Consider the following 26,389-nt stretch of genomic DNA (forward strand, 5'->3'; position numbering starts at 1 on the left):
TTGTGGTAATCGTTCGCTGAAAGTGGCCGACAGGTTGAAAACAACCTGGAAAAGCAAATATCCCATGGAAACATGTGGATAAGGTTGATCACATCTGCCTGTGATTCTGAGTGCTCTCCTGGTTCAGTAAAATGACCTCGTCCTTTGTGAAACTCAGAGACTTCTGTAGGAACTTCCTCATTCCTTCCTTCCCCTCGCACAGCACATTTCCTCTGCTGCTCAGTAAACACAAGGGAAAGCCCTTTGTTACAAACTACAGACAGGCCACAGACCACAAACTAGACAGAAGACACGGGGAGAGACGTGGAGAATTCAAACTGGGCTCAACCGTGTCTAAGCTACTCCAGGAGAAAGTCTCTCTCTGCATTACTCAATGCCTTAAAGGTGCACCTGCATCTTCAGCATTTCTGTCTGGAAGGCTTTAAAGGGGTAGGTTCTTTGTCTTTGGCAGTCTGTCTCTGTTTCTCTGGCCTCTCTTCCTGAGCACATGACCCCCTAATCCCCAGTCCAGGCGGAGCCCCCTGCTGTTTTCCACCCCCCCCCCCCAAGACCACTGACAGCTCCTCTTCCTTGAATGTCACACTTTCTTTGATGATTACGTGGGGTTTGGGTTGGAAAGACTTGCCTTCGGAGCCTCCGTCAGGAGACCCCTACTTTCCTACCTGTGAATAGCTTTTCCTTCATCCTTCTTGGTGTTCATCATCAGTAATTCCAGTATTGCTTTTGGTACTGCTAATCATGTATGTTAGTACTTTTTTCACAGCTACATAAGTACCTGACAGAAGCAACTTCCGGAAGAATGTGGTGGCTCGAATGAGCCGTGTCCCCCAGAGGCTCATGAACTTGAACACTTGCTTCCATTTGGTGGCTCTGTTTAGCCCAGGCTAACACAGCCCTCCCTTCTCCTCCACTGTATCCTAGCCCAGGCTGACACAGACCACCCCCTCTTCTCCTCCACTGCATCCTAGCCCAGGCTAACACAGACCTCCTCCCTCCTCTCTTAGCATGACACTCATGAGGTCATTTGCTGCTGTTTTTCTGCCTCAGTCAGAAAGCAGCCACTTTAGCTTTTCTTTCCTGGTTAATAAAGGAAGTCTGTGAAAACAGGTGTCTGGATTTGTGCCTAATCCGGGTCAAGGCGGAAGCCCCTGCTGAGCTGGGGGGAAGGACAGAACATGGGTGCAGTCAGGAGATGAAGGCTGGCGCAGAGCCCACTTTCCCTTGCTGTCCAAACTCCGGCCTGTGCAACCGTACCACCCACTATAGGGTGGCTCTTCCTGGATCCATTAAACCTTGCTTGAAACATCTTCACACACACGATTTCTTTATTGAATCTGGAAATTTCACATTATTTACCCCAATTCTGCTCACCTCCCAGTCCCTCCATGCCCTTCCCTACCCCTCCAGGGCCCCCCATGAATATTTTTTAAAAAATCAAAATGAAACAAGCAAACAACATATTAATTTTAAATCTGACCAAATTTACAGTTGAGATTATAACTTCCCTTATTCTGATTGACAAACTTAACGGTTACAGTGGGGCGGATACTGTTATCAGTGTAACATCTCTATTCTAAGTTCAGAATGGGGAAGCCCCGTCATCATTTTCCCCTAGTTAAGTCAATGCTCAGAAATCCAAACCGCTAGTCTAGTTCTGTGTGTCCCCTTGGTTCTAAATGCTGGGATGCCCTCCCTACTCAATGTCCACCAACATTATGTGCTTTCCCTGACTCACGTTTGCTGGCTGTTGGCATGGAGGAAAACATTACTGTCTTCCTGTCCAGAGTTATGAAAATTAACCCCTGAAGTTGGGGACAAGGGCTAGTACAACTTTAAGCTGAGTGAGATGTGGAATATCCAGCAAATTAGGTTGAATAAACCTTCAAGACATGTCTGTTTCCAGAAAAATAACATTGCATGTTAATTAAGGCCCTGAAAATAATTTTGCCCTTCACAGACACACACACACACACACACACACAGAGAGAGAGAGAGAGAGAGAGAGAGAGAGAGAGAACTGAATAACCATAGTTCAAAATGAAGCAAATTTACCTTGTCAAAAATAAAATCTTCCAGAAGAAAATGCCCATTTTTAACTATTTACATACTACCTACCAAAGGTAGGCTCTAAGCTTTTAATGCTTGTAAAATGTGCATTTCCTTAAATTAATCTGTCTCAGGTGTTCCTGTTGTCTGCATCACATTCCAAATATGTATTCGACCTCTGATTTGCTCTGCAAATATTTCACATAGCTGAAATTAAATCAGGTTCGAATTCTCAGGAGTTGTGATTGTGGTTGCTGAAGCCAAGGCACTAATCAAATGCCCTCAGCTGTTACAATGGTCTAATCACCACACTCTGACTTTCCTTCGTAATTGTGAAGGTCAAAACAGAAAGCTTGATTCAGAAAGGAAATTGAAAGTTAAAAATAAAAGGGAATGAAGATATTTTTATCCCCATTCTGTGTCATGATAGATCATTGAGTTGACCTTGTAAAGTTAAAGATTTTGCTGAATGTTACACTGGAGTTGACTATAAGATCTGGAAAGTCTGGTGTGTTTCACTTTTTCCCTTGTCTCCAAGTATACACACACACACACACACACTGCTATCCCAATAAACAAGCTGCCCCAAACACTGGAGTCATGGGAAAGGGGTAAGAATAACAACACAAAACCAACATAATGGATACATTTTTGGTCATATTTTACCCCTCTGTTACCTTCTCTCAGCCCCTTTTCCATCATATTAAACCCTTTCCCCCAACCAAAGCTCTTGCATACATGACTCACCCCCACACCGTATGTGTGTGTGTCTGTGTGTGTGTCCGTCCCACTAAACCCTACTGAGTTTAATTAAGTTGCTTGCATGAGCATAGATACAGGATCATTTACTGAAGCTTGGGCAATTGCATTTCCCCGGTGGCTACAGTCCTGGGCAGTGTATCTTAAGGTAAAGAAGCAAGTGTATCTTGAGGCAAACAAGCAAGTATCAATCATTCTCAAAGCAAGATGCTGCTTTTCCGGTCACTTCCATAGATGGTCCCTGCAATAAGGGCAAATGTGCGTTCTGCTTCAGCCTGATTCACAAAAGAAAGCCGCAAGCAGTTAGGATAAGATGTACTTTAGAGTGCCCAAGCTTAGAAAGGTCAAGTTCTGGAACCCAAGTTTTCTGGCCTTTGGGGCATTCTGCAAAATCTGCAAAGGGGAGTTCTGTCTTGTGGGATGGATGGGGGAGGATTGGATTAGAACACACAAGCAGCTTGGTAGGTTGTTTTTGAGTATAATTTACTTCACTGTTTCCAGCCTGGTAAGTATACCCAGAGGGTTTATATTGATGTGAGTAATTGAACAGAAACAAAAGACAATAAGGTCTTCATCGACCCGTGGTTTAATGGCTTTAAATAAATTAACTTCTTTTGGATCGATTCAACACACTGATGATATTTGCAATCTGTTAACTTTCTAACATTCCTCCCCTCAGCTACAGCTTTAACATATAACTTTGGAGAAACCATTTTGCGTTCACCAAGTGTAGGTATTACTCTCGACACACAGAAGACTTCAAAACCCATAGACAGGCAAGAAGATATCTAAAAACAAGCTTGTGGCCTAGTCCTGAATTCTGGCTTTAAAATTAGACTCTTTCGACAACTTTTAATTAAAATAAGGTTGTTAAAAGAAAGTGAAAGTGACTGGATGTGGTGGTGTGTATGTATATTCTCAACAGGTGAGAAGTTGAGGCGTGGGGGCGGTCTAATGACAACCTGAGCTGCCTCCAAGTTCAAGGCCAACTTAAGCTAACTTCTCAAGGCCTGCTAAGAAAGATATTCATTAACAGAAACCCAGTGAACTTAGATTCCCAGTCCCAACCTGGGATAAAATTAATTTCTCTTTTGTAAGCCGCACAATCTCTGTTTTGTTGTGGCTGTTCAAGCAGACAGATACAACTAATACAACAAAGGTCATGCATACCGTGTTTCTTCTGGGCCTCAGCTTTTGGACATGCAAAATTGATGTGGGATTCCCTTCTGTATGCTGTTAATAAAGAAGCTGCTTTGGGCCTATTGCAGCACAGAGTAGGACAAGGCATGAGTTCCAAGCAGATAGAGAAGGAAAGAGTAGGCAGAGTCAAAGAGATGCTATGTAGCCACCACAGGAGACAGATGCTTGAAGGGACCTTACCAGTAGGCCACAACCACATGGCGATACATGGATTAATTGAAATGGGTTTATTTAAGATGTAAGAGCTAGCTAGGAATAAGCTAGAGTCATTGGCCAAGCAGTGTTGCAATTAATACAGTATAAGTGTGATTATTTGGGTCTGGGTGGCGGGGAGCGAACAAGCAGCCTCTGGCTACACAAAATGTGTGGATTGGGTTAACTATACCAAAGTTGTCTTTCAGTTCTAACATCAGTGATTTTAACCAAAACTTTCTCCCTCTAGAAAATAACCAAAAGAAAAATTTAATCTGAGTTACAACTTCTCAGGAAAATTACAAATCAGCCAAAGAAATTGTATACACTTTACCCAGATACACCAATTGTTAGTATTTTTTCAACTTTTTATGTCTACATGTATATCTATCCACGCATATAAAATATTATGAGTTAACGTTATCCTTTGGTCTATTTTCTGAACCATCTGAGAGCAAATCCTCCTGAACAGGATCCTGTGCATTTCCTAAAGACAAAGTCCCATGGCCTTTGCTTGTCAATTGTTGGATGTTACTCATGGTAAACTTCAACATATTTATGTCTGGTTTGATTCTATCCAAGGGTGTGGGTCTTGGGGCACTCGATGCCCGAATGTTCTTCATTGCTGATCTTAACTCTGATGACCAATCCAATCCACTGTTGGGTTTCTTCTTGTTGTAGCTTTTCCTTGCTCCCTTGCCGCCATTAAATAGACTATGGAGGGAAGGTCGGAAGCTTTGTGCTGCTGGCCTCACAGAACGTTGCCCATGTAGGCGTGGCATCCACAGGTGACTCTTTGTCTCTCTTCTTGTCACTATCCTTTCCTTCCTTCCTCCTTTTTCTGAAACAGAGACACATACCTCCCATGCTGGCACTGAGTTTCGCTGAGGATAATCTTGAGCTTCTGATCCTCATGCCTCTACCTCCTACGTGCCTGGATTACAAGCATGTACCAGCATTCATGGCTTCATGCAAAGCTAGGGATCAGATCCAGGGTTTCCTGTGTGGTTAGGCGAGCACTCTGAGCAACTGAGTGACATCCCCAGCCACTCAGTCACAGAATGAACCTACTATGATGCTTGGAAAATGGCCAGGGCCACCACATTTAACCCATGGCGCAAGTGGTTCAGCTCTATGAAGGAGGCTGCACTCTGCCCTTACCACGAACCCTGTTCTGCTTTCACTCATCCATCATGCTCATGTTGTCTGGACCAATAGGAACCGTCTCAAAGTGCTCCTATATCCTTTTTACATACTTCCATCATTTTTAAAAACTTTCTATGATAAATACTAAAATAAGGGGAAAATAAAGTGTTTGGATTTGTATGTTCTATAGGGTCCTAGAAAGAATGTAAACAAAGAAGAAAGATAAGAACAGATAATTAACGACAGCAGCTTGAAATTTTATCAAACACATATACAACACTTTTTTTTTTTTTTAAGTTTTATTAGTCTTAGATCTGCTGGCTAGTATAATAGTCTGTCCTGTCCCTTTAAGAGACAAGCCCCGCCCACTTCCTCTCCAGTCCCAGCCTGAGTTTTCTTCTCTGTCTGGGACCGGGTCTCCAGTTTCTTTTCAGGCTAAAATCCCTGTCCACATCCCTATCCATATTTCAGATCTCAACTTCTTTGTCACCTGACCCTCCACGTTTGCTATGGTGGCTCCTCTGGCCTCTGCCGTCTTTCTAATGAACCAATATTTTCTCTCAAACTCAGCAACAATTCATCCCTGTGAAAATCTCCCTGTTTTCACAGCTTCTTTCTCCAGGGCTTGATATGAAGAAGATAGCAGAGCTCAGTCCTTGACACAAGATTCAGAATCCGGAATGTGACTTTTTAAAATATTTTTTAAAATTTATTTTAATTAATTTGTTTCTTTGTAAAAACTATCTTTTCTCATTTTACATGCCAAATCCAGTTCCGACCCCCCCAACTCCCCCCCCCTCAGAGAGTGACTCCATGGGGAGTCAACAAAGCCTAGCACTTTGCTTTGAGGCCGATCAAGGCCCTCCCCCCATATCTAGGCTGAGCAAGGTATCCCTGCAGAAACTTTTTATGAGGGAAGGCTGGCCACCCAGAGTGCCCGGGAGAAGCTCTAAGGGTCCTGACTGACGTACTTCCTCCAGAAACGCTGCACCTTCTAGCCCTCCCTTAAACGGTAGCTGGGGTCTAAGGTGTTCAAATGTTCTAGACTATAGGGGACATTTCTCATTCAAACTACTACCGCATCTCCCCGAGTCTGTCTACATGTATATGTAAGGGAGTAAGGGAAAGCCACAGATTGAGTTGCTACACAATTTGGTCGGGGCACAGAGAAGTCACTGGAAACAGCGGCAGCTTGCTAAGAGTCTGCTGGAGTGTTTTAAGGAGAACGGGGAAAGTAGCTGGACGCATCTTTTCCTACCTCCCCACTCCATTCTAAGCAGCCCGATCTCATCTCCAGATCCTTTCTTTTCCGTCTCTCACCTCCTTATCCGCTGACCTCTTAATTCTGGAACTTTCTAGCTGCCTGGATTTGGTTGATCTCTGTTTATTGGTTTTTACAGTCAGGGAGCTCAGAGACTCGTTTGTAGAATGCAGACTTCGGGGACTCAATGAAGACTGCAAACACTTCCTTACTTTTCTTTTCTTTCTTTTTTTTTTTTCTTTCACATTTTAATCCATCCGTCAATCCAAACTGATTGCGCTGCTCCCGGGTAAAAGAAAAGGCCTCGTAAGTGGGCGGTCAAAGAAAGTCAATTGCCTTGAGATTAGTACTGTTTAGTTGGAGAGAAAAAGAAAGCAGACGGAATTTCAGTAAGATGCCTGGCACGGCCGAACGCACGTAGTGGGAGTGTTCGTAGCCTGCGTGACTCGCGCAGGAACATCGACCCGTCTTTCACGAACTGCCCAAGCGTTTGCTAAGCAGATTCCACGCCAAGAGTTTGGAACCGAGGTGTGGCAGGACGTGGGTCGCAGGGACTCTGCAAACGCCGTACCTGGGGCTGGCCAGAGGACTCTGACCTCTGGCGACCCCACCACCCGGTCACGCAACAGCTCTGGGCAAACTCTGAGAGCCCGCAGATCTGAAACACTGCCGCACGGTGCAAACGTGGAACGCGTTTGCTCAGGGCACCCCGAATCCTGGATGGCGGGAATCCGCATCCCCGCTTGTGCCTGTGCTCGGGCTGAGCACCGAGCTGGTGTCTGGGAGGGACTAGGGTCCTGCTTCTCTTCTTGGCTGGGAAAATCGGAGAATCCTTACTGGGACAGAACAAAGAAAAAAAAAATGCGGAATTGGAGTTAATTATTGACGGAACACGGGCGGGACGACTGGACGTGAAGTACTCAGAGATAGCATACCAGAGGAGAAGCAAACACGGCGCCGAAATAGCTCAGTTGGGAGAGCGTTAGACTGAAGATCTAAAGGTCCCTGGTTCGATCCCGGGTTTCGGCAGCCATTATTTAATTTTAGCCCGATGAGGGTCACACTTCCTAACATCCCTCCACCCAAGGACTTTCCACAAACCAGTCTCAAACTCGCAGAGGTGTGGTCGACCGCCCGCGGGGTAGAATCGCCGCTGGTCACTACCAAGTGTCGTCGGAGGCGCTGTCGCGCATGCGCAACGCGCCCGTGTCTAGGTTGGCGCGCCTCTGCTGCTCTGAACTGAGAAGGTGGTCCGGGTGGGAACTCGCTGCCGTCGGGGGCAGAGTAAATCTCATGCCTGCCCTGGGGCTGTCCAAACATTCATTTGAGGTCAGAGCTATGATAAAAAAAAAAAAAAAAAAAAAAAGCTATAATCTTTAACACACAGTAAAACGAGATGAGCACTGAATATTTAATTGGGGCCATTCGTGAGTGAGTATGTACATGTATCATGCCCTTTTTATTAGCTTGGGATCATACTTTCATTTTTTCTATGGATCATGCTATAATATTCATATCTCAACTTGTTTGATGTTTAAAGCTTGACCGGAAATACAACTGCTTGGATTTGTCTCATGGATATGCATCTCCCACCGTCATCCTTCATACATGTTGAGATAGTGGATCGCCCTGCTGATGAGTGCCTCGCTAGGGGGGTCTCTAAGGAGTGAGCACAGACAACTGGAGGCCGCGGGTCACATCAGAATGCCAAATGAGAGGTAGGGTCCTGGCAAATTGTACCATGCATTCCAGTGTTATCGTGACTAGGCTAAAGCACGGTTGGTAGGCCCAGATGTATTATCCACAGCACAGTGAGCAAACCCATCCCCCGGCAGACACCAGGTTCAAAGCGCCGAGAATAACGGAAGTCACTAGTTATAGGGTCCTCTCTGGTTTCCAGGCACGCAGCTAGACATTGTTTTTACGTAATGCCCTTTGGCATGGCAGCGGTCCTCCAAAGTTGAAAACAAGGTGACTGTAAACGAATAAACGATGTTATTACATGTTACATTGCAATTAACATTATTATTATTATTAACACCGTTATTGCATGTTACCGATGCTAGTCTTGCTCTTGAGACAAGCCAGCGTGAGGCCCCAGCCTGAGGCAACACATAAAGCAGTGCTTCCACTACACCCACCACGGGTCTACGTAGAGAATATTATTAATTTAAATTCCTTCTTGAGAATTTCATACATGAATGCCATATTTACATAGTCTTCACCTTCCCTCTCTCCCCTCCATAGAGAATTTTTAAAATAATGTTTTATTATTGAGGCATTTGGAATAGGCATACAATACATTTATCCCCTGTGGTGGTTTCAATGAGAATGAAGACCACAGTCTCATACATTTGAATGCTTAGTCATCAGGGAGTGGATTGAGAAGGATTAGTTTGGCTAGCAGGTATGTTCTTGTTGAAGTAAGTGTGACCGTGTTGGAGGAAGTGTGCAACCGGGGTGAGTTATTTCTCTCTCTCTCTCTCTTTCTCCCTCCCTCTCTCTCTCCTGCAGTGGGTTCTCTTGTTCTCTCTCTCTCTCTCTCTCTCTCTCTCTCTCTCTCTCTCTCTGTTCTGGGGTGGGTTATTTCTGTCTCTCTCTCTCTCTCTCTGTCTGTCTCTCCCTCCCTCCCTCTCTTTCCTGTGGTGGGTTATTTCTCTCTCTCTCTCTCTCTCTCTCTCTCTCTCTCTCTCTCTCTCTCTCTGACTGTAGATCCAGGCATAGCTCTCTCCTGTTTCAGGGCTATGTTTGCTGTCTTGCGTCCTGCCATGTGCCATGAGGATAATGGACTGACTCTCAGAAACTGTGAGCAAGACCACGTTGTTGTTTTATTTAGTAACCCACCAAGTCCAACCTGTGCTGTGCTGTCAATATATGTGTGGTGAGGCCATCCCCTGGAGCTGGGTTCACCTACCAGAGACCACACCCATAGAGACAATAGCCTCTCTGGCCCCTAGCTCCTCAGCTAGGGATGACAGCTCATAAACCCATCCCCTCCTCCACTCAGGTATGTTGGATGACTTGATCATGAGCAGGCAGGCAGCTACAGGTGCTGGAGGGTTGTGAGTTCATTGGTCCAATCACCTTCAGAAGAGCTCCTCAACTTCTGGTTCTTGCAATCTTCCTACACCTTCTTCTACCATGTTTCCAGAGTCTTGTGAGAACGGGGTGTTCTGCTTGGCTGTGATGAAGCCTTTGAGCTACAAGAAAGACCAATCTGGCAAGACATAGTTGGGTACAATAGTGCTGGGGTAACCAACTGTTTTCTGATTGGATCTATGCCTGCATCAGAGGGGGAACTGCATGCCTAGTGATAGAGAATTGTGATGGAACACCCATGGAGGGGAGACTTGCAGGCTTCTGGAGAGAACCTACTGTTATTACTTGGCCAAATGAACATAGTGTCCAACTACCTTCTAAATCACATCTCTGAAACCGTAGATTAGTGCAGCTCTCAGTCCCCAGCAGAGAAGCTTCTTTGCTTCTTTGGGTACCAGATGGAGGTTAATGTAGAAACACATGTTTGGTCAGAGCACAGAGAATAAAGTATCTGTGGCATGTTCACCCATAGAGCATCCTTATGACACAGAAGGTTTTATTCAAGTTTGACCAACTCAGCTGTCTTAGCTAGGGTTCTATTGCTGTGAAGAGACACCATGACTATAAGCAACTCTTATAAAAGGAAACATTTAATTGGGGCTGGCTTACAGTTTCGGAGGTTCAATCCATCATCATCATAACGGGAAACATGGCAGTACACAGGCAGATATCATGCTGGAGAAGGAGCTGAGAGTTCAACATCTTGATCCACAGGCAATGGGAAGTGAACTCTCGGCCATACTGGGTGTAGTCATAAGACCTCAAAGCCTGCTCCCACAGTGACACATTTCCTACAACAATGTCACACCTAATTCAGCAAGGCCACACCTCCTAATAGTGCCACTCCTGGGCTAGGCATTCAAACACGTGAGACTGTAGGGGTCGTAGCTATTCAAATCACCACACCAGCCTAAAGAGGTTATTCAGGTCAAAGAAGAGGAGATTCATTTTAAAGGGTAACAGTGAATGATACAAAGTAGATGACCTATTTTTTGATAGAAAATGTGTCTAAAATTGGGTAGAAAATTATGATTGAGTAGATTTGATTATATTGAACAGGATTGCTATCTCTTAGCATTTTTTAAACATTTAAGTGTGATCTCTTTGTGGTTTCTGGTGCTGATGGTTCTGGAAGGGCAGGGCTGGGGTGGCAGGGTGTGTGAAGACTCAGAGGGTGGAGATGGTGTTGGCTTGCTGGAAAGACACTTGTCATTGCCCTGGATCTTCATGCTAAATGCCACCGTGTGCTGCTGTACTGACCTGATAAAACACTGACCAAATAAAATCTGGATAGGAATGTGTTTACTTGACTTACAAGTTACAGTCCCTCACCAAGGGAAACAAATGCAGGAAGTTAAGGCAAGAACCTAGAGGTAGGAATTGAAGCAAAGACCACAAAGAAACACTGGCTACCTGTTTGTTTACCTGCCGAGGAATGGCATTGCCCAAAGTGGGTTGGGCCTTCCCACATCAATCAGCAATGAAGACAAAGCCCATCTAGACATATATGTAGACCAGGGTGATAAAGACAATCCCTCGGCAGAGATTCCCTCTTCCCCGGTGACTCTAGTTTGTGTCAAGATAATAAAAATTAACCAATAACTACCCAGCATTGCAGCTAGAGGTGGTAAGAGGTGACTAGGCCTGCACTGGTGGTCCTGGTAAGATTCCGTGGCTTAGGGACATTGCAGGAAACTTGCGTACTCTCGGGTGTTTGCACAATGAAGAAATCATCCCCCATTTCTGAGAATCAGTCTCTGACATTAAGTCACGCATAACAGAACATCTAGAAGCAAAGCTAACATCTTTTGTTGACAGCTGCCATTAGATGAGTTAGTGTGGGCATCACAATTATACTCCAGTAATGCACAAAAACCAAGCACACACACACACACACACACACACACACACACACACACACACACTGTGACCTGCCTATTTGGGGTGACTACTGCGGGGTTCCTTGCTGTGATGGGTTTGTATGTTCCAGAGGAGGGGTATAGATTAGAGGACTAGAAAAGTTAGGTGGAAGGAACAGAGATGAGAAAGAATCACGAAACATAGATAGCACCTGGAGGGCAACTCAGTCTCTCTTGCATCTGCTTTCTGAGTACTTTGTTTGCCTGTTTTAATTTTCCTTACACTTTTATACTCCTGTACCAAAGGTGGGGAAGAAGGCAAAAGATTGTTTTAATATACAAAGGGCAACTAGAATAGTTACTTGCTTCAGTACTTTGAGACATCAAGTCATTAATTCTTGAGAAAAGCATTCTGGGGCTGGAGAGATGGCTCAGTGGTTGAGAGCATTGCCTGCTCTTCCAAAGGTCCTGAGTTCGATTCCTGACAACCACATGGTGGCTCACAACCATCTGGAATGAGGTCTGGTGCCCTCTTCTGGCCTGCAGGCATACACACAGACAGAATATTGTATACATAATAAATAAATAAATATTAAAAAAATAAATCTTTAAAAAAAAGAAAAGAAAAGCATTCTGTTGTTTAGGCAGTGAACCCACCCTAGACCAAGTATCCTGAAGGCAGCCTCTCCCTAGGTCAAACCTGCTCATTCAAAAGAAGGAGCAGAAGTTTGCTAGAATTCTCTGACCTTTGGTCAGAGTGGAGTGGATCTACCTGTTCGGGCCACCTTAATGTTTAAAACACCAAGTAACCACACCCTAGGTCAGGGTGTGGAGCCACAGTTGTCAACAACTTTGTGCAACCTCAAGCTCTCTGACCTTCAGTCAAGGTGGAATAGGCTCACATTTTTGGACACACACACACAAGATTTTTTGTATCTTGATGTAAATCAAAAGGACTCTCTGCAAGGCCACTCTCTGTATATAGTCTCTATAATAGGAGAAACCAAACAATTTTTATCTATGTTCTTTGTTGATGTCTGAAGACAGGTGATGGTGGGCACGGACCGCAGGGTGACCGCTGCTGCCGGGCAACGCTCCAGCATTTGCACCGTGGACTCACAATTCTGCACCCTTTTGCTTTCAGTTTTAATAATTCTCACTATCATGCCTGTTCCTTTGGGACATTTTCTGTGGGCTTTGGGGGAGGTTGAAAATATATACAATGACAGTCTCCCACAAGTTAATAACAATCTGCTAGAAAATTTAGATAAGTAACTATGCTTGACAAATAAGGTGTATTTGTTAATTGGGATATATAAATTCCTAAGGTCTATGTAGGTTCACAGTAATATTTGTCTAGCTTCATCTTTGCTCACTTTAAGTTTTCGATATTTGGATAAACTAAGACAAACAAAAAAACCCTGCAATATTCTGTAATGGAGTGTCTGATCCCCCACCCCCATTCCCCAAAAATCCTTGTACCAGGGGCTTGTATTATCTCTGGCAAAAGGAACTTGTAGCCCTTTCTTTAACACCTGACTGGTGCCTATTAACTTGTCAAGGTGAGTACTAGCTTTCTCAGCCCCTGATGTGAAGCCACGCCTCAGCTCACACGCCTCCTTTCTCCCATTTAATCCTATGTGCAACCACAGAGTATAAAAGTTGTATTCTTTTTTCAATAAATTCAAGGGTAGACATCCTAAGTCTCCTACTACTCCCCAACCCCCACACCCTTGCCCCACTCACTCCATACCTCCTCTGTGGGTCCTGAACCCCATGGAAACAGGTCTCCAGCAGATGCCATTGGATCTCATAGGCCCTGTCAACTTTCTGGGGTTGTACAAAATAAGCTGACTCTAGACCAAGATATGATTCTGCTATTAGGAAGAAAAAAAATGTGCAAAATCTCAAAATGCAACATTTGTCATTCCTCACTGAAAGGCCACAAAACAGACAGCAGTTCAGCGTGGGCTCTTCTTGCACACTCTGCCCCACTTGTATAAAACTTTGAGCCAGCCTGACTAAAGGGTACCAAGGCAGGAGAAACTGGGCTGCTTCCACATAGCTGGGAGCAGGGACACCTGTCTCAAGGGATAAAGCTGACAGTGTACCTGTGTGGCCTCCCTCTCATCCCGCGCAGTGAGAGTCAGTGACCACAGCCAGTTCCTTGACACTGCTGCTGGGCTTTGGATGTGTAACCTTACTGGAAGGTGCTACAGACCGCACCGATTCCCCATGCCACGTTAACCACAGTGTCTCTTGAGAATTCTTTGCTGTAGTTGTCAAGTATATCACTTTCTTTCTTGTTGATGAACGCACGATCCTTAAAAGCCACAAAAGGGAGGGCGTATTTATGTGACTCACGGTTTGAGGGTACAGTCCATCACAGAGGGCAGGTGTCTGCAGTAGGTGCTTGAGGAAGCTGACCATATAATGTTTATAGGCAGGAAGCAGGGTGACAGGTGCTGGCTGTTGTCTTTGTATTTAGTCCAGGTTCCCAGCCGATGGAGTGGTACCACCCACCCTTGCTGGGGACCTTCTCAGCCTCAACTAGGGCCATTTAATAAACCTCTCATGGTCACGCCCAGAAACTAACCTAATCTAGAAATTCCCTGAGGTGTGTACAGACCTGCATCCCTAGGTGATTATAAGTCCTGAAAGGTGGCATTTAATACAATCCATTACACTGACTGTGCGCTGGCTGGCTTCTGGTTTGCAACTGAAGCTCTTTCTTGGAAGGAACACTCTAGAAGTAAATAGCACTATCTGTGTGTTTTCTGGGGGGGAGATAATTATTATCTCATTTTATTGAATTTAAACCCACAGATCAACTCCAGAGCTCTTTTTACCTTTCCTCTTCCTCTCCTAAGGTATTACCCAGGTTTTGTCTACAGATGTGCAGACTCTGGGGTTAGGTAGGAAGACTAGTAAGGTATTTGGTTATTTTTCTCATCATTGTGGCAAAATTCCCGGATAAAGCAACCCAAGGAAGGAGGCATTTGCTTTGGCTCCTGGTTTGCCGTGGGGGAAGGCACGGAGGCAGGAGCATGAAGGATCAGCCCCTTTAAGCACTCCAGGGGGGCATAGAAGGGATAGATATTGGGGTGGGACTATTCACAGTTCGTAGTCATTCATAGCTCGTCCTAGTCAGGAAGCACAGATGAATGACTCCAGCCCGTGGAGTGCTGCCTCCTGCTGCCACGGTGGGCCTTCTCACCTGGTTAAATCTCCCCGAAAACACTGTTCCAGATACTCCGGAGCTGTGTTTCCCAGGTGATTCTAAATATAGTCAGGCTGACAGTGAAGATTAGGCATAGAAATTCTTGAGAAATTACTTTGATGTGGGCCTGGAAGATAATATAAAATGATAAGAGTATGATGTACTCAATATTCCCTCTGCAGCTGTGATAATGTTGGGTCCTTTCTCTGTGTTTTAGGAGGGAAGGCAACTTGAGTAACGGAAGGTTGTACACTAAAGCACACACGTGTGACAAACCATGGGTAGCAGTTCTGCTCGGGGCTCAGGTACTGAAGGAACTGTATCCATTCCCGTCATCCATGGCGAAAGTCTCTCGGAGCAGTTGGTATGGCTTTGGGATGGTGATGCTGTGGGACCTCACACAGGGATTTATCCATGGACTAGAAACATGGAAGATATAACAAAGGAGTGGCTTGTTTCTCCAAGGAGGAAGTCAGCCCCGGCTGCAACTGTGATGCATTTGGAGTTGAAGAGTTAGGTCTGGCGAGGGTGTGTTGGGCAAACGACAGCAATGGGAAGTGGCTTTTATCACGTTTGCTTCCTCTCAGACAAAGACAGTGTTTCTATATGCTTCACACGGTCACCCACAGGCAGGCAGTTTTGCAATCACTGCAAATGCAATGAGGAAAAGATGCGCTGGACTCATGCCGTGTTTGAGTCCTGAATTTCTGAACCCTATTTTGCTAACACTTCTCACTCCTGGGGGCTCACGGATGAGGTGTAAACATCAGCCACTTACAACTATTGTGTCATAGAAATGAAGCCACTCACATTTAAATGTCAACACACAGTGTGAGTTAAAAAAAAGTCCTATGCATACGGAGGTTGGTATGGTGATCTATGGTGCTTCCTTCTTAGTTGTTCAACATTGTATTTATACTTTACCAAAAAGCAAAGAATAGTTTATCTATATGACAAGCATGAAATCCCATAATTAAAGATTTATTTTTACTTTATGTGTATGAGTGTTTTGCCCACATATATCAGATCCCCTAGAACTGAATTTGAAAATGGTTATTAGCTGCTGTGTGGGTCCTGGGACTTGAACTTGGTATGCCTAGGAGAGCAGTCAGTGGTCTTAACCACTTAGCCATTTCTCCAGCCCTGCATGCGTGAATCTTGAAGACATTATGATAAGTGAAAACCAGGCCAAAAGACCATATGGTCCATGGTTTCTTTCTATGAAATAGTGCAGAGTAGAAAAACCTATAGAGATGGAAGCAGTGACAGATGCTATTGGACCTTTTTCTTTTGGCAGTACGTAACAGATTGTGTTGACAGTTGCAATGCTTTGAATATACTAAAACAATTGACTTGCAGTTTGAATGGCTGGTGTGTGTGTGTGTGTGTGTGTGTGTGTGTGTGTGTGCGCGCGTGCGCACGCATGCGTTATATCTCAATAGAGCCATTGCAGCTCTTTAGCCTGCCCTTCCATACCAGCAATTGGAATTCCTAAATGATTTTCAACACGAAAGAGCTTCTCTCTTGAACCTGTTAAGGAATGTGCATTCTAATGTTGACAAAATAGCAGGTGTCTTAGTCCATGGTGCTACTCTGCCTGAATACTAAAGACAATTGATAATGAGCACTTATTGGCTCACAGTCCTGAATGCTGGGGTTCAAGGTCAATGAGCCAGTGGCTGGTGAGGACCTTCTGCATCATTCCATAGTGGAGAGAGGGTGAGACAGCAAAAGCCTGACCGTGTGCCCTTGAGCCCTTCATTCCATAGTAATCCATATATGAGGGATGAACCTCCCAGAATTGCTGTACTGGGGATTGATCCCAGCACGTGCTTAGGAGGTGAAACCTGAAATCATATTATCAGCTGATCTTGTCAGGCGCTCACGAGGTACCAGGTGCTGAGTCAACTCCTGCTTCATCCTCTCAACACAGGATCTTATTACCACTTCAGTTAGAGACAAAGGAAGCTCCAGGAGGCTCAGTATCTTTCCCTTTTTCACAGCCCCTCCTTGGGTGAGGGTGAAACCAGACAGACAGGCTTCATCCTGACATCATCTCAGGACTGCACTGACAGCCTGTCCTGAAAAGCCTTCGCCTTCTAAGGGATGGCCTTGATTCTGCCCTGTGAGTCTTCAACTAAGTTTAAGTGGACATGGCTAATTCTCGTTAAATATTTATCATGTAATTTGCCCTGAAGAATTAAAAAAAAAAAAAAGGATCTGTCTTCCTGGGAGAATGATTATCGGAGAAAGGCAGAATGTTTGTGCCATCAACTCCGTCTGGCTCCGCAGCCAGAGTCAGTTTTGCTTTGGGGAGTATACCGGGAAGGTGTGGCATTCTTACCCTCCTCTTTCTCCCCCACATTTCCAGAAAAGGAGCGCTTTCATGCAGTCCAAAGCCTAACGTGCCTGCTTCAGAGAAAGCCGAGCTAGGTGATTTATTCTACAGACTCATTAAGCCTTTTTATTAGATACCAGGGGCCCAGTGTTTGCGATATACCTTGTCAGGGCATAAAAGGCAGAAGAAATGTGTGGTTCGCGACACACTAGCCATGGCTGACCCCGTTGATGCAGGAGTCGATGCTGTTTCCCGCCCTATGGCGGGCCTTGCCACCAGAACAGATTAATTTTGTCATTACCCTTTCTCAGTTTCTGCCTTTGACCAGAAAAAAGAGGTTAATTGTGTGCCGTTTCTCGGGAGGATGAGGTATCAGCCTTTTTAATTCTTGATAGTTTATGAATTGTGGGCAGCTAATTAAAACTTAAAGATTAGAGGAGCTGTTTTTGGCCGAGAGGCCATTTGCAGGGCTGTGAAATGAACAGAACAAAGGGTCGTCTGCTCTTTTCATTCCCCCAGTTTAAATGGAACTTCGCGCTGAAAGAGCCCTGAATTGCTTTGCATAGTGAGTATTCATTGTATTGATTCTAATTATAATCTTGCAGCAAATGGCGCAATATCTGAAGGCTGTTGAGGGGTTAACATGGAGATTATTGGGAATGTTAAATAGGAAGATTTGTGTGCTAAGGCTCCTTTGGACCCTTTCTGACCTCCGTGAGACATCGTAAAGTCAGATAGGGACCACTTAAAGATTCTGTTAGACGTCCTTCAGTGTGTCTCAGAGCTCTCTATGTGTTTAGTTTTTTTTTTCTCTCAGTGCTAACTGTTCATCTTTTGTCAGTGGGGTTTTTCTAGGTTCTTCTACAATGTGGTTGACTTTCAGGCGATTGCATTTCCCTGGGCGTATAAAGCAAGGTGACCATTAGACCCAACCACACCTTGCAAAATCTAGGAAAGAGACATCGTTTCAGCCCATGCAGTGCTCATAGATTTGAAGATAGTAAAGTTGAGCAGAGTTGGACCTCAGCTCCTGGCTAACTCCAGGCAATGCAAAGCCCACATAACAGTGGCCATGACTCACAGGACAATTCCCATTTTAAGTTGCTTAGATATTCATCTCACTATAGTGTGTGTTGATGGGGGATGTCCCTCTATATATGTGTTGCTTTTATTGGCAAATGAATAAAACTGCTTTGGCCTATGGAAGTGCAGAATATGGCCACACTGGAAGATATATATAGAGAGAGTAGGCAGAGTCAGAGAGATGCCATGTAGTTACTGAAAGAGAAAGAACACCAGAACATCAGAGCCTTACCAGTAGGTCACATCCTTGTGGTAATATATAGATTAATAGAAATGGGTTAATTTAAGATGAAAGAGCTAGTTAGAAAGATGCCTAAGTCTCTGGTCAAACAGTGTTATAATTAATATAATTTCTGTGTGATTATTCAGGTCTGGGTGTCTGGGAACTGAACAATCAGTCCCCCCCCCCTCTCTCTGTGTGTGTTAGTGTGTGTGTGTGAATGTGGGCATGCCCATGCCATGGCAGGCATGTGGAGATAGTTCTCTCCTTCTACCATATGTACTCTGGGGATTATCCTCAGGTTATCAGACATAGTGGCAAGCACATTTTGTAACTGGACATTCCTCTCCCACTCACCAGTTTTCAAATAACCATTCAGAGGTTTATACTAATTATAAACACTTGGCCAATAGCTCAGACTTGTTACTAGCTAATTCTTACAGTTACATTAACCCATATTTCCATTTATGCTTTGTCACATGGCTCATGGCTTGTTACTTCATTTTTTAATATGACCTTCTCGCTGGCAGCTGACTGGCACCTCCTAACTTCACCCTTCTATTTCCCATCATTGTTAGTTTGGTTGCCTGCCTATACTTACTGCCTTGCTATTGGCCAATCAGCGCTTTATTAAACTAATTCTAGTGACAAATCTTGATAGGGTACAAGAGCATGATCTCACAGTACACCTTTACTCACCAATCCATCTCATCAGCTCTACTTTATTTTGTTGTAAAAGTGATTTTTATTTTACATGTCTGTGTTACCTACATGTATGTATGTGTGCCATGTGAGTATAGTAAGAATGGAGACCAGAAAAAGTCATTGAATCCCCTGGAACTGGAGCTACAGGCAATTGTGTGCTATTTTGTGGGTGCTAAAAACCAAACAAACATGTGTCCTCTCCAAGAGCAGCAAGGGCTTGTGGGCTTTCTCTCCAGCCCCTCCGCTTTAATTTTCTAGGTAAGATCTATTGCTGAGCCTGGACTTCACTGACTCAGTAAGGCCTTAAGTTTAAGAGCATTGAGGAGGGAACTGAAGCCAAAGTGGAGGAGGTAGTGAGAAAGCAGTTGCGGTGGAGTCTGTATCTGCTTCCTGTGGCCGCTGTGACAAATTCCCCCAACGCCCATTGAGCAATAGAAATGCTCTTCGTTCACAGTTCTCAAAGCAGCCGTCTTGGTTCAGCTCTAGGAATCAGAATCCACTCTTCGCCTCTTCCCACTCCTGTTGGCTGCAAGCGTTCTTCTGCTTGTAGATGTGTTACTTCAGGCTGCGCGTCTCCTTCATGGGGCTCCGTTCTTGGAATGGTTTTTATTTCTAAACTTTAAAATTTGAAATAAGTTTAGATTTGCAGAAAAAGGAAGAACTAAAATGCAGAGATAATTCTTGTCTTCTTTTCAGCCCCAGCTTCCCTTATGCCAGTATTTTACATAACTACCAAAACCTGGAGTTAGGATAGACACAGTGATACGGCTCATGTAGGCATCTTGTTCGAATTCCACCAACTTCTCTTTCAGCATCTCCAGACTGCACTGAGTTGCTAGAGCTCTGGATTTCCTCTCGCTTTATTGTCTCCTATGACTCTGCTACCATCGAAGGAGACCGACCACTTCAGTCCTCTATTGTACAGGTAAACGATGCTCCAGGAGCACTTGCCAGGACAATAGTAGTAAAATCCACAATGTATCTGTCTGGTATTTTCTCACAAATTAATGGATATTGAATATTTTGGGCCAAAGACATAGTGTGGCATTGTGTTCTCAGTGAATGGTATCACGTCGTATGTGATAATGCGGCATTAAATTCTTTTATTGGCTATATTAAATTTAGTCACCTGTTTAAGGTGGTGTTTGATAGCCCCCCCCCCCCCCACTTTTAAAGCTAACTTTCCCCTCCCAATGGACGAGAGTCTTCTAGGAAGATAATTTTGACACTGAGCAGCTCTAACTTCCGTCCTTGTGCCGTGGCGACTGCTGCGGAATTTGTTCGGTTGTTTCTGTGTTTATTAATTAGGCTCTGCAGCCTCTTCTTCCATGTTTATCTACAATTTCTTAACATCAGTTCAGGCTGCTGAGAATTTGCCTCATGTCTTGTTTCTATCACTGTTTTATTGTTCATATTGCTGCAGAGTTGGCCGTAAGGGTTCCCTTCCGGTTGTTCCTGCGTCCCTTTGGGTTGTCTCATGAATTTCTTTCCTTATAGTCTGAAACCACAATAATTCTATCCTTCTCCCCCTAACCTAATTTCAAGACAATCTTGAAACCAACTATTTCTTCAACTGCTGTGATTTGTTTCAACGGGATGCAGGCAGTTCCCTCTGTGTTGTGTGACATTTGTGCTCTAACAAAGCTTGTTTGGAGTCAGAGGGTGGAGCCAGCTCTAACACATTTGTGCTCTAACAAAGCTTGTTTGGAGTCAGAGGTCTGGAGGACTTGTACAGAGAGACAGGAAGTGATGAGGCCGGGCAGAGAGCGGATCTGGGTCCGTTTTGGATACAGGAAGGAGAGAGGTAGGAGGTAACTGGTTGCTGCTCTGATTTCTATGATCATCCACATTTTTACCTCAATATTTGACTCCTGACTTTTTATTGATAAGGATTAATTAGGTCGACACGTCACTTCTGTGCCAATCATCAGTCCCCTAGGCCCGAATTCTTCCATTTGTTCCTATAAGTCACTCAAGCTGGAGTAGTGTGGCGGGGGAGGGGAGTAGGGAGGAGAGGCAGGATGGAGGGAGAGAAGGCTGACTTAGGCTTCGCGGCCAGCAGCAAGGTGATGGCGGGGCATGTCTGCTCTCAGTCACAGATATGCCTGACCACTCCTGACAAGAACCAGCCTACATGTACTTCTTCATCTCGGAAGTTCAGCTGTGAAAACCTTGCTTGCAATGGACGGGATGATGTGGACAAGAGTTAAGTCATTTTCGGTATCTTATGATAGATTACCAACGAGTGGGAGCTCCCCTCCAGGGCTTGGGATGCCACATGATGGATCGAGAAAGTTTGCTGCTGCGGAGCAAGATGAAGGCTGCTTAAACTGGATGGGTCTGGGGCGGTGGAGAGTTCGTGCTTTTTCTTGATGAATTGTTGTAACTCTGTCCTTCAGGCAGCTGAGGGAGTTTCGTTTAGACATCAAGTGCCTGCCTCTGACTCCCTTCCAGCTCTGAGTTCTTACAAATGTAAGAAATTGGGAGAGATTTTTGCTCTATCACTTGAGGGTCAGTTTTCCCTTCCCTCTTTCCCTCCTTCATTTTCTCCTGCTCTCCTTTATTTCATTCCTTGCCACATAACCCAGGCTGATCTGAAACTCAGAATCCTCCCACTACATCCTCAATGCTGGGGTTACGACTGTGTACCACCATACCTAGCTTCTGTATGATGTAAAAGATGAAAACACATTTAAAGCAACAGCCGGCGTTCACGGCAGCGTTATTGCTCGCAGTAAACAAGGTGTGCACAGATGAGGATATGAAAACGGTGGTATTAATGGATAATGGCTGTTATTCGGACTTTAAGCGTGGGGAAATCCTGCTGTCTGAAATAGCATGGATAAACATGAATGACATGGTGCCAAGTCAAATGACAGGCACAGGAAGACGGGAACTGCATGACCTCAGCCATGGACGACGTCTATGAAACGTAGCGTTCTTGAGAGCAGAGAGGAGGAGTGGGTGAATGGGAGGGATGCAGACCAAAGTGTGCAGGGCTGCAATGTGCAGATGAATAAGTTCTAACGACCTCGTGCACATCGCGGCGATGATAGTTATGACACTGTGTCTTGTGCACGAAGCTTACGCAGAAAATAAATCTTAATTGTTCTTGCAAAAAAAGATATATCAATCAGCTTGATTTTGGTACCCATTTCACCCCGCATCCCATTAATGTGGGCTACACTGTTCTGTGGGCTAGGACCCTGGAGAAGTACGGGGGAGCTGGGCACTGGTAGTCACTTCCGTGGATTCCAGATGCGTTGTGCCCAGTGCCTCACGCTTTCGCTGCCACACCTGCCCCACAGTGACACCCTGGGAGCCAAAATAAACCCTCATGAAGCTACCTTTCCCAGGTAGTTTGTCACAACAGTAAGAGAAGTGACCGGTGCAGGGCGTGAGCACTTTGAGGATGATTAAATGAGGGTTTGTTCGTGCTGATGTTTTGTTTGTACTCTACAGGTGAAGCTCTCCTAAAGGTCAGAGGAAGGGGCTTGCTGTTAGTCAACCCCAGAGGTCTGGAGGTCTCTACAGACTGACAGAAAGTGATATGGCTGGGCAGAGAGAGTGGAAGCAATAAGACGGGGTGGAGAAAGGAGCTGGGTCTCTTTTGGGGCTGAGTAAGAAGATCTCTAGTGTCTGACAGCTCTGCTTCTCTGATGCTCTCAGCTTCCCCCTAATATCCAACTCCAGGTTTTTATTCTTCATGCCAATTAGAACTTGTGCAGCACTTGTTTTACCAGTGCAGAGCCTCCTGCAAGTGCAGAGTGCATGCACACTGGGTTTATTGCGAAATGGGTCAAATGGGGAGTTAGGTCTCCCTCCCACAGATCGGTGTTTGAAGCAGAAGTCATTCAGTTGCTCATCCAAATCTCTCATTAAGTGTAGACGTTCATGTAACCAAATACTCATGGACCAGGTGAAGCATCAGGCTACAATGACAGAATCAGCCCTCGAGGTCCAGAAGGGTGTACCGAAGACCGAGGTAGGGGCATGAGTGGTGCAGAATTAGAAGGAGTTTGGTCGTTAGCAGAGCCTCAGGGTAGACGATCAAAATTACATGGGAAAAACTACTTACCAGAAGCAGCACAGTCCATTCCTAACCATTAATTCCTCTGGAAACAAAACAAAACAGAAACAAAACACCTCCCCCCACCAGGAAAGAAAAGGGCTTAGACAGAGACAGTAAAACCATGTGAGGACAGGTGCCCACCATTTAGTAAACAATTTGGATACAGGAGGCGAAAGAATCTAATCTCAGGCCCCCATGATGCGGCAGTAGAGAACAGATTAAAAGACATCAGACAGAGGAGTCCAGCAGGGGGCTGAAACATGGGGAGGATTTTCCCATTCGGAGGCCTTTGAGAAAGGAGCAGGCAGCTTGCTGACAGCCAGAAGAAAGACACACGTGTTTTCTCTGCGTTAATCTTAGCAACAACTCTAAGCCATTGATTGGCAGCGTCTCGCCCAGATTCAAGCTGTCGTTTCCTGTTTCAGATGTGAAGCCAGGCACTGCCAAAGGTTTACACCCTGACCCTGAACCATCTGGGTTCAAAGATCCTCATGTCCAGCTCCCTTCCTCGGACTTGTATTTAGACCTTGGGCCATGTGGTGCTAAGAGCTGTCAACAAAAGGAATGCCCACAGAAGGTCTTTTAAAATGCACTCCTGCCTCAACCATGAAGAGAAGGTACAAAGAACAGCTCTCTAGAAGAGAGTTCTCTGAGATCATTTAGCTCCGTGATCCACATGGCTTCTCTTCACAGAGATTCTTCTTTGGTTCCTTAAACATTTTTAAAATTTGGAGATGTCAGAACTTGCCAAACTAAGCTTCCAGAGGAAAATATAACCAAGAGCCCAAGGAAATCCATGTTTGAACGTTGGTAAGTTTCACTGGGGTTTAAACATTCATTACAGGAATCTTAACTTTTTATTTTTCTTATTGACAACAGCTAGTTTCAGTCTTCCCTGTGTGGTGTCCTCCTGGATTCTGCTGCTCAGTGCCCGCAGATGTCCCTTTTGTAATGTCTTGGAGTTGCAATCATACATGTGCGTGGAGAGTCCTTTGTCTTATATCTGCAGCGTGAGGTCACCTCCATCCACCTCTCAGTGATCAATCCTTTTGAATTCTTTCCTAAGTCCTGTCTCTGCTATGTTTATCACATTTAGATGTGTACAGAAATCTTTGTGTGTGTGTGTGTTTGTATAGCTTATCTTTCATTTCCCAAAGAGCCTGAAACTGCTTCCACAATGTATACATCCACACAGGCTCACACACATCCACACAGGCTCACACACATATATACATCCACATAGGCTCACACACATCCACATCCACACAGGCTCACACACATCCACATAGGCTCACACACATGCGCATTCACATAGGCTCACACACATGCGCATTCACATAGGCTCACACACATCCACATAGGCTCAAACACATCCACATAGGCTCACACACATATACATCCACACAGGCTCACACACATCCACATAGGCTCACACACATATACATCCACACAGGCTCACACACATCCACATAGGCTCACACACATATACATCCACACAGGCTCACACACATCCACATAGGCTCACACACATATGCATTCACATAGGCTCACACAATCCACATCCACATAGGTTCACACACATACATATAAAAGTAAAATCTTAAAAAGAAACATGTTTCCTTCTTTTCTTTATTTTGAGGGGTTGCCCCAGATTCCTCAGGGAAGATAAAGGTAGCAAGGCAGCATACTGAGAAGACCAGGACCTCGAAAGAGGGAAGCAGCATGGTTCTCCTACTGCCTTGTTAACCGAGCTCTCACAGCCTCCACTTCCTCTTCTGTAAGCCAGGCTAACAATGAGCGTGTAGATGAATTCTGTGGAGAAAATGAAAACATGCAGATGATATCAAGGTGCCCAGGTTGAGAAGCTGCTAAAGCAAACGGGCAAAGCACAGCTCCTCTCAGGAGCTGACACTCGAGTGACAGAAGCCAGAAGAGCGCAATCCAGGCAGGAGAAACGGCAGCACAATGGCGGAGAAGGTGATGAATGGGCCTGTTTGTGTTCCAGCGTCTGCAGCGCTCTGCAGAGGAGGAGAGAGGCAGTTCTTCCCAAACTATCTACGGTACAGAAGTCCTGAAACATAGTTTGAAGGCCAACATGAAATCAAGACGCAGATGGTCTCGGTGCATATGACTCTCGCACCTGACTGAGCAATGCCAAGTCTCTAAACGCTGGTTTCCCACTCTCTGTCCATACTGCATTCATCCTGATGCAGGCCAGGAACACGGGTTGTGCTCTGCTGACCGTTCTATGAGTAGCGTGTAGAGAGATGTTTGATCTCACCGGAAGTGCGTTAGGAAGCATTGACAGGGAAGGAGAAAAGAGAGAAAAGAAAGATTCCAGGACCGTGGTGGGGTCTGGTCCTGGTTCCAGAGGAAGGCAGATGGGATGGGACAGCATAATTTTGCTTTGACTGCATCTAGATTTTGGACAGGACTGATGGGTGAAAGTTGGGTCTGAGGTTCACAGTTCAGACCAGGGCCGGGAAAGTGACTCTGGGCTGTCAGATTACAGGGGCTGCAATGAAAAGGAGACGGGACAGTCTGAGACCGGAAATGAAGATTCTGACATCTACAGAGCATCACCACTGCACAGAGCTCAAACTAAAATCCCCAGGCTCCCAGTGCTGGCCTGGAGTGGACATCAGTAGACAGACAGATGGAATAATAGGGTCCAGAAAGTCTTTAGGCCTTTCCAACTCTTAGGCATGATGAATCTAGTGTACTCAAGTTTCTTTCTGTCAGTGGTGTCCTGGGTTGACTTATCACCCTCCAAAAGACGCGAATCTCAGACCCTGCAAATGTGATCCAGTTTGAAACAAACTTTTTGTGGGTATAATCATCTCAAGCTGGGAGCATCCTGGACTATCCCAGTTGGCTCATTATCCCGCGACTGGTGTCCTTGGAAGAGATAGACTCAGGGCAGGTGCAGAAATGAAGAAGGAAAATGCTTGCTGACCGTGTCAGAAGTTGCAGCACGGTACACTCAAGTCAGAGGCAGACACCAAGGACTGTCAGCAGCTACCAGCAGCTGGAAAGGGCAGGGTTACTACAGGATTGCAGATTGTTGACACGTGCTATCCTTGCCTGGATTTCAGATCCTGGGTCCCCAGAACTGCAAGAGAACAAATGTCTCTTGTGGACACTCCCTAGTTTGTGGAAATCGACTCCAACGGTGTAAGAAAGATTATA

At 45.1% G+C, this 26,389-nt stretch overlaps 1 non-coding gene across 1 annotated transcript; it reads left to right on the forward strand.

Moving 5' to 3' along the window:
* The first annotated feature begins 7,560 nt into the window (after positions 1-7,560).
* Trnaf-gaa (transfer RNA phenylalanine (anticodon GAA)) lies at positions 7,561-7,633 on the forward strand. The gene has a single exon. It is a non-coding gene; the product is annotated as a tRNA-Phe (tRNA).
* The last annotated feature ends 18,756 nt before the right edge of the window (positions 7,634-26,389 follow it).

The sequence above is a fragment of the Alexandromys fortis genome, unplaced genomic scaffold (genome assembly GCF_014885135.2).
Source record: "Alexandromys fortis isolate MF-2015 unplaced genomic scaffold, M_Fortis_MF-2015_v1.1 scaffold_66, whole genome shotgun sequence".
NCBI lineage: Eukaryota > Metazoa > Chordata > Mammalia > Rodentia > Cricetidae > Alexandromys > Alexandromys fortis.